We start from the raw sequence: 16,416 nt of genomic DNA, 5'->3' as shown, positions 1-16,416 counted from the left end.
TTTCCAACATGGGAAAGTAAGAAAAGAGAGAAGGTAGGTGAAAAGAAACGAGAGCATATGAGTAACGTGGAGTTGGAAGAACTGTGAGGATAAGGTGTCAAAGGAGGTTTGTTCCCCCTGTTCTGGACAAGATGAAAAAAGGGAGATCAAATAAACATTAGCAGGACTCTGGACTGGAAGCAGTTAGTAAGGAAGAAACGGGGGTTCCTGTCCCTGGATGGTATTGTCATCTAACTCAAAGAGGTGTTTCAGGCCATTAACTCCTACAAACCCCTGTTTCCTTCAGGCGATGGAACCTCTCACCCCCGGCTAGCCCCAACCCCGGCCCATGGGCACCGCAGCCAGCTGGGAGGGCCGCTGTGGTTGGGGAGCCTGGTGCCCAGCACTCCTCCCTGCATGGCCACCCCGTGCCAGCGCAGCTATTGCAGGGGACCTTTCCTCTTGGAAGCAGCTGCCCTCAGCCTGGGTTTAGTTCTGCACTTTTCAGTATCTGCTACCGACCTGGAGTAGGACTTTTGTGCCAGAAAGGGCCTGCACTGCCTGGTTCAGTAGGAGACAGAAAATTTATCTACAAACTAAGAAGGGATCATCGGTCCTGACTGCCTGGATCACACAAAGCTGTTAAGGTCTGCACCAGTTCTTTGATATTTAACTCCATCTACAGGCGTGCATTGACTCTTGCCTGCAGTGAGCAATTCGCTGGTCTTCTCGAAAGGCAGCGCTGCGTATCTAGATGTCTGCTTTATTTATATCACAAAAATGCCCCCCGTTTAGATGAGGGGTTTAGAATCAGCAGAAAACAACAGTAATACTGTATTCACAAAGAAAAAAGATATGGGGTGGAGGTGGAGGATTACCAACGTAAATTAACATCAGCCTCAGCTAGAAAAACTCTTCAAGCATTTGCCATGGCTGAATCACTAGAGGTTTTTCTCACTACAGGGGATTTTTCACATCTGCCGCCTAAATTTGAACTCCAAGTTGCAAACACAGCACTGAGAAACATGGTGGGCATTCTGACACCCCCTGGAAGGACTTTGGTCCATTCACTAAGGAACAGGTCACAATGAATCATTAACCAAGTATTTTATGTGTGGAACAGACACAATCTTGTTTTAGTATTGTTCAAGATTTTCTGTGCCCAGTTTGCACTTTCCTCTGGGCTCTTCTCTCTTCCTCAGATGTCAAAATTTAAAACGTCACTACAAAAATATGCAAATTCAGATATATGAAAACTCAACATCAGCCTTTTAAGTGCTGGTCATCTGAGGTAAGCAAATTGCATAACATTCTGGAAAAGAGAATATCTAGAAAACAGAAGAATGCCTAGACAACAGGTTTTAAAGCACCAGGTTTATGCTATTCTAGACACTCACAAAAAATGCCTCTCAATATCAGATGCCAGACTTATGATGTTCCCCTTGCATTATATTAACACAAATGATACATTCCAAAATTTTGCAACTCACATATGATACTAAATCAAGTAATACCTATGTGTCGGTTTACAGGCCTTGTAATTTAATATTTTGAGTTATATCTCTGATCTAATATGATGACTGTAAATATCAGCAAGTTTTTTCAGAGACAGAATTTGCTTAAGCCTGTTGTATCCAAAAATGTAAAGCTATCCTAGATGTATTTCTGGACACAAGACACCCACAAAAGAAAAAAACAACGCTTAAATTCCTGAAGTGTTTCAGTATATCAAAATTCCATTTCATAGGATTCAGAAAGGGGTTTTTTTAAATCAAAATGTTTTCAGAAAATTATATAAAATTTTACAGCCAATTTTCAGTTACCAAAAGAATTTTGGGCAACAAAATTTTATAACATTCTTATTGCAGCTGTGTTATATTTTTAATGTGAGCTTCTATTTGAAACTTAGCCAAAGTTAGGGGATGTTTTAAGATAAACAATTCTACTCCATTCTTTTATTTTTGAAAAAAGTTATTTTAATGGCTAAGAAAAAAATATTCCATTGAAATTGAAGCAGCCATTGTAGATATAAACCGACACAAACCTCCCTGTGCTGTCACTGGTACTGTCAACAAGATGCGTGTCAAACAAGTTAGTGGAACAGTGCGATAAATCCTTTGGATCCATTCTATCCTCTGTCACTGCCCCTAATTTTGCTTCCTGAAAGATGAACAATTTGTTAATATGAAGATTTGGATGTGACTGTCACAGACACTGCGATATTTCTACATATCAGTGATAAAAAAGGCCAGGACAGAAGAAAAAAAGTCAGTAAGGAAAGCTTGTTTGCCAGCCACAGGGTCATGGTCAGCAGCTCCCCTGGGGCCAGGTCTCACTGAGCAGCTCAGATGAGCGTAGCGCCAGCTGTGGTGAGGACTCCCCATCTTGCCTTGAGAAAGTGTAGTTATGAGGAACTTGCTGGGGTAGGAAGCAGGAGAGAAGTCATCACCCCCAGCGGAGTTTGCCCCTGTTATTCAGACTGAAACTAAAACCACCCTGTGATTTTGTTGGCATAGGAAAGGTGCTACAGAACTAAAGCTTGTGGAAACCGTGACCATCTCCAGTGGAAGTGCTACCTGAGTTGCTTCAAAAAACTAAAATTCTGGGCACTTAAAGTTTTTGGTTTTTTTTTTTTGCTTAGCAAGAAGGTAATAAAGAGAGAGAAGAAAAAGAAGAGAGCTCTTAAAACTCAGGGAAACTCTCCAAATTCTTCCCTGAAGCCCACTGGAAACTTTACATATAGCTCTGTTTCCTCTTTGCAGTTCTGAGAGCCTATGAGTAAACTGTGACAGACATCCTACGCCAACTTCTACTTCACATCGCATTAGCTTAAGTCCAGAGTAGGCTCTGCTCATGTCAGTAGAATTACTCTGGTGGTACATCAGCATAAAAGTAGATAGAGTTTTGACCACTTTTAGCTTATCACAAATAAATTTAGACACAGTTAAGGCTGTGTTAGGAAGTATTCCACCACTCATAACTTGTAAGAACAGAAATAAAGTGAAGAAAAAGTCATTTTGCACTTTTCATCTTGCCTACAGCTCTGTTGATAACACAGCCCAACACTTCACCAGGCTTTCACCTCCAGATAAAAAAAAACCCAACCTAATCCCAGCACCATCGAGCTCACACTCCACTGCAAAGTCTTAATAGTGACCTCATAGTGTCCAGTGTCAACAGATCAACACATCTGGCTGTCATTTTTAATGTGTTTCCAATGCTGCTTTGCCTGAAGTGGCCAAGGATGCTGCTGAAATGTTGTGCTGGAAGGCCCAGAAAGTAGAGAAGCAAGTGGAGGGCTGGGGAATGAAATTAAAAGCCTTACAGGAAAGAAAAAAATTTTTCAGCACATTTTCTTCCTGTATAAGCTAAACAAAAATTGGATTTGTACCTATTATCTCACACAGTCCTAAGAAGTCTCAGGCTTGTAATCAGGTATTATGACAGGCAGAGAGTTTTATTCTGCAGCCAGAACAGGAACTGGTTACGAACTCAGTAGATCTGGTGGGTAGGTTTCTGTGTTTTGTATTTGATGAGCTGAAGGTGAGACCACAAAAGCCCTGTTCAACACACCGCAGTCCTGAGTAATGTGGGACTTGGCATTGGGCATTTTCATTATTCCTTGCAGGCAGCTGGAATCCTGCCCACACTTACATCATTACAGTTGGACTTGATCTTAACAGTCTTTTCCAACCTAAATGATTCTATGCTCATCTACAGACCCCAGCTTCATTTACAGTAAGAGATGTCAGAATCCTTTTAGGATGGACATGATCTTCTCACCTGCCTAATATCTCTCCTGCACAGGGATGTGGTGGAGCTGGAAGCTGTTCAGAGGACAGCCTAGGCCTTCCCAGGAAGTAGTTTCTAGTTTCACTAGGATGATATATAAAGGAAATGTCACCACACGGCTCCAGGAAGATATTCCTGTACTCCTACGCGCAGCAATCGAATCCATTTACTTCTCATCAGCACCGCACTGGGGAACTTTGTAGTCAGGAAATTAGGCAGGTATCTTTTTAAAAATCTTAGTGTGTCCCAGAGATATACTAACAACTACCCTCTCCATGTGAGATATGCTCCTTGTCCTATATACACAACTTTATGCTATATTAAAATGCATTTTGGTCCAAGTTCAGCTTCCCAGTAGGTAAAGATAACCAATAATGCAGCTTGTCTGGGGACATGACCACTCATTTTTATGTTTTCATAAGGTGTGTGCTGTATCTCAGTCAAAAAGCAATCCAAGTTGCTCTGAAAAACTGGCTTATTATTTTGCTACACCACACATTTTGCTGTCAGCTGATGTTTTTATCATAATTAATTTTATTCTCTTCTAGACCATTGATAAAGATCTGGAATGGTATTTGACCAAGACTACGTGGTTCCTGGCAGAGCCACTAAAAACACCTCAGCAGAATGAGCATAACTCATTTTTTTAGGTCTATCAGTCCACTTGTTAGTATTGAACACAGACTGCTCTCTGAGTGGTGATATTTTATCAGGATTCAGATGGGATTAAATTAAATACTGTAAAGAACCCTAGTATCACTACTCACAAAACCAATATCAAACTCAATTTTTATTAGATTTGTTTTATTAGATTTCTTAAATAAATCCTATTTTTAAATATGTTACAAACCAGCTTGGCATTCATTGCTTTAATTCTGTGCTTGCACACTACAGAAGCCTTCTGTGATTGTATGATGGACAACAGACTAATCAGTTTGTCCTCTCCAGCCTGTGTAAATGTAGAGTATTAATATTTGACTGCCTTTTAGTATTTCATTGATGTATTCAAGGATTTGTTTAAAATGAGCTTTCCAGGTCTTGGAAGCCAAGAATTATTCTAATATTGTTCTTTTTTTTTTAATGCACAGAATCCAGAATAAATGCTTTGCTGACATTATTGTACCCAGCTATCAGATGCCAGGAAGAGAGACAAATTATACAGTGAGTCCACAGCAGCTGCCAAGAATGGAGGAGATCTTTCAGATCATTGAAAGCAGTTAACAGAAATATTTGTTTTCCTGGCAGAATTATACCTCAGTCAAAATTTAAAGCACATGCTTATATCAGCATGTATCAGTCATTTCTTCAGGCTATACTGCCTTATAGGCTTAGTGTTAAGTAGAAAGTCAATAAGCCTAATTTTATGATCTCAAAATAGAATATAGGCGTCTAAACTAGCACTTGATACTGAGGTTAGGCTTGAAGTTGCATTTATAGGTGTCCACATTTGGGGTCGATCGTCTATACTCCTTTTATGTGGGGGCATTAATTTCATTTTATTCATCAGTTTTGGGGAGGGAATTATTTCAGGCAGGACAGAATAAATTTCCAGTTATGTAGCTCACTAGGGTTTCATGTGTTTCGTATAGCTGTATCATTTTACAGCAGCCAAGATGAGAGCTACAATTCTTAACTTGTATATTAAATATTGCTTTTTGTTATATTTCTCTTTTTTGTGTTTGAAGAAAATAAATGTTTTCCTCATCAGTGGTCTAGTGTGATTTTTTTCCAGGAGCTTTTACCATGGGACCAGTCCTGTCATCACTCGCATAAAGCAACATTTGATAATTCTTTATTTGTTGTTAAATCCTATATTCCATGTCTCAATGCCAGTCCAAGCCAGCTTGTTTTATTGGCCTATAAAACCCCTCCAAGGTGATATTTCTATGTTCTGGCAGGACTTTATTGGAGGTGCTATGACGACCAAATTGCTTGAGAATTGTGAACATCCTCAAAGCAGCCCAAGAGAGCAGGCTTCAGACTGGTTTATCACAGGCACATTTTGGAATCTGCTTCCCCCCAGAAATGTTATTTCAGGCCCTAGGCTAGCACAGTAATTGGAATTTTTAAGTCTTTTAATAAAATTCTGAATTTCCCACTACAAAACCTGATGGCAAATGTGGGTTTTATTAATTGTATTCTGTTGCATATACAGGGGTAAAGGAAAAGAATTTACCACCTTTTCTTACCAGCTTCTCATTCAGTTTCTTGATTTCCTCAAATATTTTCCTAGCTTTTATCTGAAAATTAATTTGTCTTATTCCTCTGCCTTATCCAAGGCATTTCTTTCTTGAGAGTGCAGCATCTGCTTGATAAATGAGTAAATCTAATCCTCCTTGGTTCTTTTACTAAGCTTTTTCTCCACTGACTCCTTTTACTAACTGCATTCAAGTTTGTAACACTTTGTATTTCAGTTAGGGGCAGATACAGTGGAAAACACATTTGCTCCATTGCTTCCTCTTTTGATGTTATAGGAATGAAATATTATAATACATTTTTCTCAAGATGCAGTTTAGCAGTCACCAAGGCAGAAAAAAGTTGATTTAAATCAGTAGGTATTGAACCTAACCTTTTCATTATTATTCTGCATAAAACCAGAGGTCTGAATACAGGTGACCAATGTAGGGTGACAGGTGAGTTAGAAATAGCAGAAGTCAGCCTGTAGCCAAGAGCAAGCAAGGCAGCAGCATAACCACAGATAATTTCAGTCTCCTGACAAGAGGGTTGCTTTTCCACAATTGGCTTTCATGGGGACTTTCAGGAATCATTCATGGATCTCGGAAGGGCCACGTGTCACCAGTTGAAAGACATTTTTAAGTCTGTAAATGTGAAGATATGTGATTGTTACTATTCCTGGAAAAGAGAGGGAGAGTTGGCTCCCTGGGACTCACATCATAATCAGCCCTGCTCAGGACCCTCTGATAAACACTGTCATGTGGCTCAGAGCTATGATCTCAGTGCAGGAAATCTTTCTGGAAATTGATAGGATATGGGAAATACTGTCTGCAGACATGGGCAGCATTATTGTTTTCAACATGTACACCCCCTTTTAATTGGTTACAGAAAGAGCTGGCAGAAGTCAGTTATTTTTTCTTTCCCTTGATGCAGCTGTCCACTTGTCATCTACCAAGGCTGCACAGGAGCTTGCTAGGGCTCACATGTCACTAAGCAGAGCGTGTCAATAAAAAAAGCAAAACAGGTAGCACATCATGGAGCCCTGTTATTGATATGCCATGTTTAATCCTCATAACATGAAAGTTTTACTTGCTTTGACACTAAAGAATTTAGATTGAGATAGTTGCAATGTGTTACTGAGGATCATGTCATCACAGGTAGGAACAGAAGCGTCAGCTCTTTCAAGTCTGATTCAATTCTCTGTTGCCTTCCCAGTCACACTAATGAAAGCTGAATTGGTCTTTTGATATTTCGCACTTAATAGACTCGCTGTGCTTGGAAAAAAAACATTAAAATGTTTTTCCAGCCATGTTTTATAGCCTAGGAATATACTGGTCTGAACTTGGTAGCTTTATTTTTCAAGACCTGTCTGCAACAGTATGTTTTCTTTTTCTTTTAACAGTTAGAGTACTCAGCAGTGCTCTTAACTGTATATTGTGGCTGTGGCATTTTTGGTTTTAAATTAAGGGGGTTTGGGGTTTTTTTAATAGCTCGTGGCCTGGCTGTTGGTGAAACCCTGCTGAAGTCAGCAGCTGACCCGTTTTTAAAGACATCCTCTACAAGTCAGGTGCTAAATTCAGAATTATCCCACTCAAAGTCAGATTCTCATCAAATGAGCAGAAGATTACCGTTGCTTCTGAAGCAGAAAAGAAAAAGCAACAACAGAAAACACCACACAACTCTCTCCCTTCCACCCCAAGTAGAAATCCTACAGTTCCCAGACAAAACTGTACTGGATCTCTAGCTCCAACACATATTTAGGACACCTTAGCTGCACAGGAGAAAGGGATTCCTAAAGTTATTGCTAGTGCTTCTTTTTTGTTCACTTCTTTCTTTTAACTTTTGTTGTTCTGATTCCCTTGTCACAAGATTTAAAAGCCTAAATAGCAACAGAAGGTTTGCAACATTCTCTTTTTCTATTTGCACTATAAGACTTCCACAGATCAAGTTAGAAGCTTGTAAAATAACTGGAAAATACTGGAATAAATGGGATGTATAGATAGCATTATGGCTTGGAAAGTCAAATGGAAAGTGCAAATTACAGTAAAGCTTTAATACTGTTCTGTTCATAGTACGCCACTTAGTCATAAAAAACAGCAATGCTTTCAACAATTTTAGACTGTCAAACTTACTAAAGATGATTTTGATACTGAAACTGTAATTTCCTGGGAACCCACAAGATGGTATAGTTCAGCTGAGTAGTAGCATATAGCATAATCTACACCAAGCTACTATTGCCTGGACCATGAACATACATCATTGTTAACTAATTACTAATTAATTTTGCTAATGCTCCAGAAACTCAATTTCAATCTTTTTTTTTTCATAATACATATAAACATTCAGAGAGATTTTCCTTTCTTGAGTAGCCTTTGTTATCTATTTGAAGGAAAGTAAATGCATGCATCTCATTACTCCTTCAAGCATCTATATACCATACTCTTTGGATGGCATTCTCTCATCTGATGTGTTTAGTAATAGGATGCAACTACTGACAGTGAGATACTGGGAAAACAGACTATTTGTCTTGAATCCAGTAAATCTGTAATACAGCTTAGTACACCAGTTACCATGGAGCTGCTGGGCTTTTACTCAGTCTTCATTAAAAAAACCCTGCCTTTAAGTCAGAAATACAGCCTATTATCCAGCAAAACAGCTCTGCAAATCTACAAACCTGAAAGTTAAACCTGTTCTTTGGAGTCCAACAGCTTTACTGATAGTCTTCCTGATTCTCAGTTGTGTTTTACTGACTCTCTTGTCACAATGCCATTTGTTCAAGGAAGAGAAATAAAGTACCCATGATATTTCAAATACAGTGTTTGAAGCAGTAAAGCCATTAATGTCAAAGTGACTTGGAGATGAGAATAATAAAATTTTGGTGTAAATTTGGCCTACAATGCCAGCTATTTCAGCATGGACATAATTAGAGAATAAATCAAGAAAAGCTAAGAAGGTCTGGTTAGAAAAATTTTTGACATACATTACCATAATTTAGATGTTTTCAAGGGCTGCCTCCACCAGTCACTGAACTGCTGATCTGCAGAGCTGAAAGCATCATCCAGAAGGAGCTCCCACTTCCCAGCATCCTACAACACCCAGTCAGATACTGGCACTAAAGCAACCCAAACCTCTACCTCAGTCCTTCCTAGGGAACTTTACTTACAGCTGCTTATAAACCCAAATAAATGAGCTCATATTGAGCTGTTGATGCAGTGACAGCTAACAAGGCTCAGCCCCTGCTGATTATCTCCTCAGACCCATCACTGGGATACTTTGTTGCTGAATCCAAATTGCTAATAGGTAATAATCTGTGAAGAAACAGCAGGAACAAAATTTAAGTAAGAGACAGTATCTGCATAGCATTCACAAATGTGTACTCTCTATAGGGGTAAAAACACCTCCCTCAATTTTTTAAAAAAAATATATTAGAGAAACTGTAGAGCGTTCAAGTGCAAACAGCATGCAGGCTCCGTACTGAGTTGTGTGAGATGTGATGCATAGGCCTTATCCTATGTTGCCTTAAAGCAGATTACTATGTTTCACACTTGATAAAAAAAATAAAGATCTCAGAATTAAATCAGGCTTGGAATAACACAGAAAAAGACTTTTATGTCTTTATTTCTGGTACTACATGGTGATTTACTATGAAGGCTTTTTGATACTAAAAGGAAAAACCTTGGAGCCTTCAGGCTGTACAGAAGGCAAAATACATCATGTTTTACATTAATTAAACATTTCATCTTTCACTGATTAAGTAACTAAGGTAGAATTTTATTTTTACAAAAAATGCCAGTAATATTAAAATTCTAAGTTATTACAAAGGGACCCTAAGGGTAAGGCATAGTCTCTTTATATTGCTACTTAATGTCATCCTAAAAAGTACCTTCATTATTCTAAGGTAAAATATAACAAACTAAGCGCTGAATGGGAATTGTAAATGGAAGCCGAAATTCCATCAGGTGACAATACTGAGGAATGGTTACTTATCGCTGGAGAAGCATCTGTAATGCCTCTGTGGCACCCCATGATTTCAACTCCCCGTGGACAAGGCAGCAATGCAGACCTGGGAAGGAATCACTGGTGATGCTGCTGGCAGCACCACTGCCCCACGACCCCTGCTGGGCCAGCTCCCTTGTCTCCATGCAGGGCTGCAAACTCCTCTCCCAAGGAAAAGTAGCGCAGGATTTCAGGAGCAACACTTTGAACTTTGTAATAGCGCTGTTACAGAGAGATGATGTCCACCGGGGATACCAGGGCAGCTCACATCCCTGAAACAATAGTGGGCTTCCTGAGGAAGAGCTGCACAACACCCTTTGCACTCACATTCTCAAGGTTAGCTTCACCGAAAAGAAAAAGGTAAGAAACATTTCCTTAAAAGGGTGGCCGAGTCCAGAGCAAAGGGTGGTCGAGAGCCGCTTTCTCCTGCAACTCCCACCCTGGTCACAGCAGACACCTTACTACATGGTAAATGCCAACAGCCACTCCTGGGAGCGGTTGTCTGAGAAGAAATAAGTAAACTCTGAGTAGCAGAATATTGTGCTAACTTCTCCGTACAGAACTGCCCCTTGAAGCATAAGAGGAATTTGATAATACCAAGATGACGGGTTAACCTGGAGTTGTGTAAATAAGAACTTTCTCTTGAAATTTGTTCAAGATGCTCATATGCATGTCTGGAGAAACATATGAGCACTCCAGTAAACACAATATAACATGAACTTCAATGGAAAGTTAGTCTTACCATTGCTTAATGTACTTGGGTTAGTCTTGCCTTAACTTACAGGACCTCAAATAGAGAAGTAGCTTTTCATTAAATCATATCTCTTCGGCTGTAGAGACACAATTAGGCAAATAATTAATCAGAAACTGCTTACCCCTCCTTCTCAGTGACTGGTCTCTGGGACATGTAAAGCCTATCCAATACATTTACAAAATTGTTTACTGGATTGACTTGGACCTGACTAACTAACCCTCACATAAGAACTATGACAAATCATTTCAATGTGCAATGTTATAAAATTCAGTATGAGACAAATATATTTCATAGGGAGGTTAATGATGTTCACTAAAAGAGAAAGCTTTATCAAATGTCTTATGTAAAATCAGCAGATGGTACTTATCAGAGAAAAAGTATCTAGGGGTTGTTGGTAACTACAACACTTACTATAAAGTATTTCTTTTTTTTTTTTCCTACCAAATTCTATAAAATTGCTAACTATTTTATATATAAACTATACACTATGTGGAAGTGTGCATCATTATTAAAAAAAATTTAAAAATCAAGGGAAGATAAAAAATAGATTACATGAAAGTTATGGTGAGTCTACTAAACTAGAAATTAAGATACTTTCATTCTTATAAAATATAAAAGAATCTTTTGTTCTGCATCTCTTACATCACAGATACAATCAAGAACAACCAAATTATACCAGAACTGATTTCATGCATTCAGGTACCTCTGTCTTAATGCCTTCCCTAGTGTCTCCTTCTCATTACGCATCCACACAGAGAAAGCACATGTTCTTGTGTAGCTGTCAAATGCAGCAAGAAGTTGAACCCTCCCCTTGAACCCCCCCTGAACAGAGGGCAAAGTCCATCCAATGCTCTTTGACGTCCCAGGTTTTAGGTTGTTAGAAACCTCTCTGGTATGCACAACTTCACATAGATGTATATATGTATATATGTGTCTGTCTCTCTCAAGGAATGAAATAGCAATAGAAACAGAAAACCAGAAGAGGGAGAATGAGCTCAGCAAGTATTTCTTTTGCACCTCGTAATTATTTGAAATGCTCTTGGAGTGGTAATAACTAAAATTTCTGCCTTGATTTTCCTTAGGGAATACTTTATTGATAGACTGCAGTATACACTTTTTGCATTATTTCAGAATAAATGCTATTCTGAAGTTTTTAATTTAGTACAGGATCACCTATATTAGCAAGGGTGGGTTTTTTTAATTTATTTGTATGCAAGCTGTGTTTGAGGCTAAACTACTTCACTTTCTTGAGGAATCACTATCCATATGGAAGAGCCACCGTCCATTACATTTGACCCATCCTTTGTTTTACAGCTGACTGCTTCCATTTAATTTTGAGGTAATGAGAATGAAAATCCCCACTTAAAATGTTTCTGTTGACTTTTCTGTTATTGTAATTTTTTCCATTACACCTCATTATGCTTCCTGAACATGTCAGGCTCAGGAATCGGTAGGAATTGTAATGCAAAACTCACACTGAAGAGAAAAAAAGATTAAAACTACCTCCATTCCCGTGAAGTGCTGGCAAAAGACAATAAAAGCTGGCACTGCAACAGCAATGGATGGCCTGTGTGTGGCACTTGGACCCATACAGACATGTTTTCATTTTCATTTGGCCTCTCAAAGCTTGGACTTCAGTGGAGGAACCAAAAGGATTGGCTTCCTTACAAAGCAAACCTACCAGAACCCCCTTTCTAATGTGCCCATCACCCGAAAGCTTGTGTTTGATTTAAGAGTCACTATTTCAAGGCACAGTAGGAAAGAGGGACAACATGTTTCAGTCCTGTCATGAAAACGACCATATTTCCTTCATACACAGTGCACCTGAAAGCAGAGGGACCCTTGGCCAGCAGAGTTCGCTCCCAGAGCAGGGACAACATATGCTTAACCATGGGGAGGCACTGCAGGTATTTAAGTTTTGACGATTTCTGCTTTGGCAGGAGTGTGCTTTCATCTTGTGATCATTTATTAGATGAACACTCATAATTACACGTTCTATAAATCTTGTTATGAAGTTAACCTGGTACACAGACTTAATTAAACAATTATTTGCTCTTAAAATATTTGTCTTTATAATCTGAGTCGCATTTTAAAGCAAATATTTAAATACACACTAAATATTAGGAAAGCTCATATTTTCACACCGAAATAAACATTTTCATTGCTGCAGTTTTGGTGCCTCTTGAAACCATCACTGTTTATATCATAGTGTTACTGTGCACCAGGCTGGATTTGACATGTATGTTTAAATATAATCATGCTTACGGAAAGGAAGGTTTGTCTCTGTGTTTATAAGCAAACCTTTCTTCTTATGTGGGCTTCTATTCTGTCTGGGGTTGCTTCTGCTAGGTTTGCAGACATCGAGGTTTGTAGCCAGCTGTACCCCAGCATATACACTGTCCAGGTGACAGCGCAGGCTATATGGTGGATGTACCCAAACATTAATTACCTTATTTTCTACCTTCAAATTTACTTTATAACTTCCCTGATAGAGCAATGACAAAATAGGAGGCAAAGACTCAAAGGGATGCAGAAGACGCGTGAAGCCAGAGAAGGCTGTGGTTTAGATGCAGGTTCCTTGCTCTTGCCAGACGTGCCTGGAGGAGGAGACCTGTGTGCTGCGGGCCTGGTGGCCTTGCTATGGCAGTCACCCAGCCCCTGGCCAAGGAGCAGCACCGCTCTTGCCTGGCTTCTGCCCCCAGATTTCTGTAGCATGGAAATGTGGGTGTTGGGAAGAGGGATGAAAGGCTGCTGGGGCAGAGAGCCAGGCGCAGTGCTGTAGCAATGAGATAGCTCCTTTCCTTGCCCTGGAGTTTCTCACCATTGAACTGTTCCTGCTGTAGGTCATATTTTCTTAAAATTCAGAAAAAATAGCCTGACTTGTCCTAATGTCTGTCATTTTCCATTTTCTATTGGAAGTCTGCAGGAGTAATTTTGCTTTGTTGGTGTTAGAGCGAACTGCTATGTTTATGTAAAGTCTCTGCTTGGAGAGCAGGAGGCAAATTGTTCCTGCACGCAATCTGTGCAGTCGGAGTTTCTTGAGCTGTTACAAACCTGAAGTTGTATGTAAGGAATTGCACTGGGTTTGACAACTTAGAAACAGCGTAAAACTCATTTTCTGATATTGTGCCACTATAGTAGCTTTTTTTAAAAAAAACCCATGGTGTCATAACAGGCAACGTTCTTCATCTTGCACTGTATATATGCCAAGGGGTTAAACCTTGACAGGTCAGATTTTGTTAAGGCATCATCTCTATGATAGGAAGTGTCACACACTGTCATCTCAAGTTGAAGGCAGTACATATTTCTCACAGTGTGGTTTTTCTTGGTGTTACCTCTACATATAAAAGTGACCCAAAGCACTTCCAAAATCACTGTGTGAAAAGCCATTTTAAAAACCCACCTGTTCTGTGGATTTGCCTCCTGCAGCACAAGGCAGGGCACAGGGTGGGTGCAGGGAAGGACAACCACACCTAATCTGCCTGTTTGCCTGGAAATCAGAAATTGTTGGTGGGTATTTCCCAGAACGAAATGTAATTTGATATATATATGGACTTCTCTTTCCACAGAATGGTATGTGCACTAGGAAGCATGTACAGTGATTAGTGCTGAGAGCTGTTAATGCACAGCCCTGGGGAAGAATAATTTCAACAGAAGCATTTTGCAGCAGAAAGTGCCGTTAAAATGGTATCTGCAATTGTGTCTTTTTCATTCATCCTGCTTTAACACAACTCTTCAGTTTCCTCTCTCACCACTCACCTTGTTCATTTAGATTTTAAGCCCTTCAGAACAGGGACTGAACTCGCTCGGCATTTAAACAGCCACACCACAGTGGTATCCCTCTTTGTTTGGAGTCCCTTTCTTAACTATAATCCCAGGTATAAACTTTAATTAGAGAAAATACCTTGTAGAAATATTCTGCATCACTTGCCCAACCCTCGCTAAATGTCAGAAAATGTTAAGGAAAATAAAAGACCCTTAAAGAAGAAAACCAGAATGCTGTATAATGAGCTTTTGGTGTCATATCATCGTGAATCAAGTTTTGATAAATAATTTCCTGTGAAACTTGAAGAATAAAACCCAAGGACTTGTTCAGGTGTGTATTCTGTCATCTTAGATCTGGCTTCCTACCAAAGGGGGTACACAACAAAGATGTTAGTGCTGCATTTTGGATCCCAGTGCCAATATCAGTAAGTATTTTTCAGAACATAAAACTTCATTGTTAACCAAATTTATTTAAAAACAAATCAGCGGGACCTCTTTGTAATTATGTATGTGCCTAGCTATTTGCAAAATCTTTTCTTTATCTGTAATCCTTCAGAGGATGTAGTAGAAAAGGGCCAGTTCCTCTGAGTTTCCCCCCCCCCCCCCCCCCCCCCCCCGCCCCGCTTGGAGTCTAAAAGGGTTTAATTGTCTGCACAGATGTTGGTCTCAGCAGGGTACAGTAGCTCTCTGTTATTTTTTAAAAGGGGGAAAAAAAAGTTAAAGATTTTGTGAAAACTAATACCCTTAGTATTTTCTTGGATCATCTATGCAAACCCCTTTTCACCGTCTCTGCCTAGCTCTGAGCATATAAAAAGATGGACTATATCTCCAAATGGTGCTGGACACAAAGCCATCTTTCTGCATGGGTGTCCCCCACGCTCCCTGTTCCCAGCAGAGGGGTGAGTGGTGCCCCCAGCCCTCCCCAGCCCTGGCCCTGACCCCGTCCCTCGGGGCTCCGGGGGCTGCCCCTGTCCACCCAGTGCAATGCTTTGCCTTTGGTGCAGGGGTAGTCTTGTTTTTCTGAGCGTGGGGCTGCATTTTGCATATTTGCATGATGTTTGCATGTCATTCTTCAGTTTACTCGACTTTTTTTTTTTTTTTTAAATAGGCAATAAAAGCCTGCTTGAATTGCATACATCATTTTAAAAAATGCAAATTGTGCTGAAAGAAAATATCTTATTTCTGTTACACATACAGGAAGGAAACAACCAAAGTGAGAATGACTGCCTCTCAAATAAGAAAGAAAGAAAACTGTTAATTAAATAATGAAATTAATTTCTCAGTTGCCTTTCTAAATCTAATATAGCACTTTTTTTTTTTTTTAATTTTGTAAATGTAATTTTGCTTTCAGTCTTTCTTTTAAATTTAATACATGTTGTGATTGGAAGTTATCTGCTAATATGTTTTGATAATATCCTCAAAAATGAATGATAACTTCATATTTCTTCATTAATTAATCTTTCACATAATTCTTCACTCATTTCATGCTAGCTCTTGTTAGCTCTACCACTGTTATCTGAACCTCAATTACCACAGCCTCCTTGTTTTTCAAAATAATCATATCCCCAGAAAGCTATTAATTACATTTAAAAGCACTACCATTAGCCAAGACCTTAATTATTCAAACATATTCAGTGTCCCCATGACATTTGGATAATCAAGGTGGTACTGTCTAAACAGCAGTCCTATGATTAGGTCTTTCTGCCCTCAGCTGAATAATCTTCCCTGCACCTGTTGTGCACCACAAAAATAATGGGAAGTCTTATAAAATAATAAAAAATCCCCAAACAACCACTCTGACTCCAGTTCATTCCATGAAATAATATTCAATTTTCTCCATCAACAAAGGACATGGTTCAAAATACCTACAGATTTTTATTAGGCTTTTTGCTGGCAGAATTTTGAAAGATGAAAGCTCTCATTGCCTAGTGTGTTTTCTTTCAAATGGCTGCTTA

Source organism: Strix aluco, chromosome 4, assembly GCF_031877795.1.
Source record: "Strix aluco isolate bStrAlu1 chromosome 4, bStrAlu1.hap1, whole genome shotgun sequence".
NCBI lineage: Eukaryota > Metazoa > Chordata > Aves > Strigiformes > Strigidae > Strix > Strix aluco.
This window is presented reverse-complemented; position numbering follows the sequence as displayed.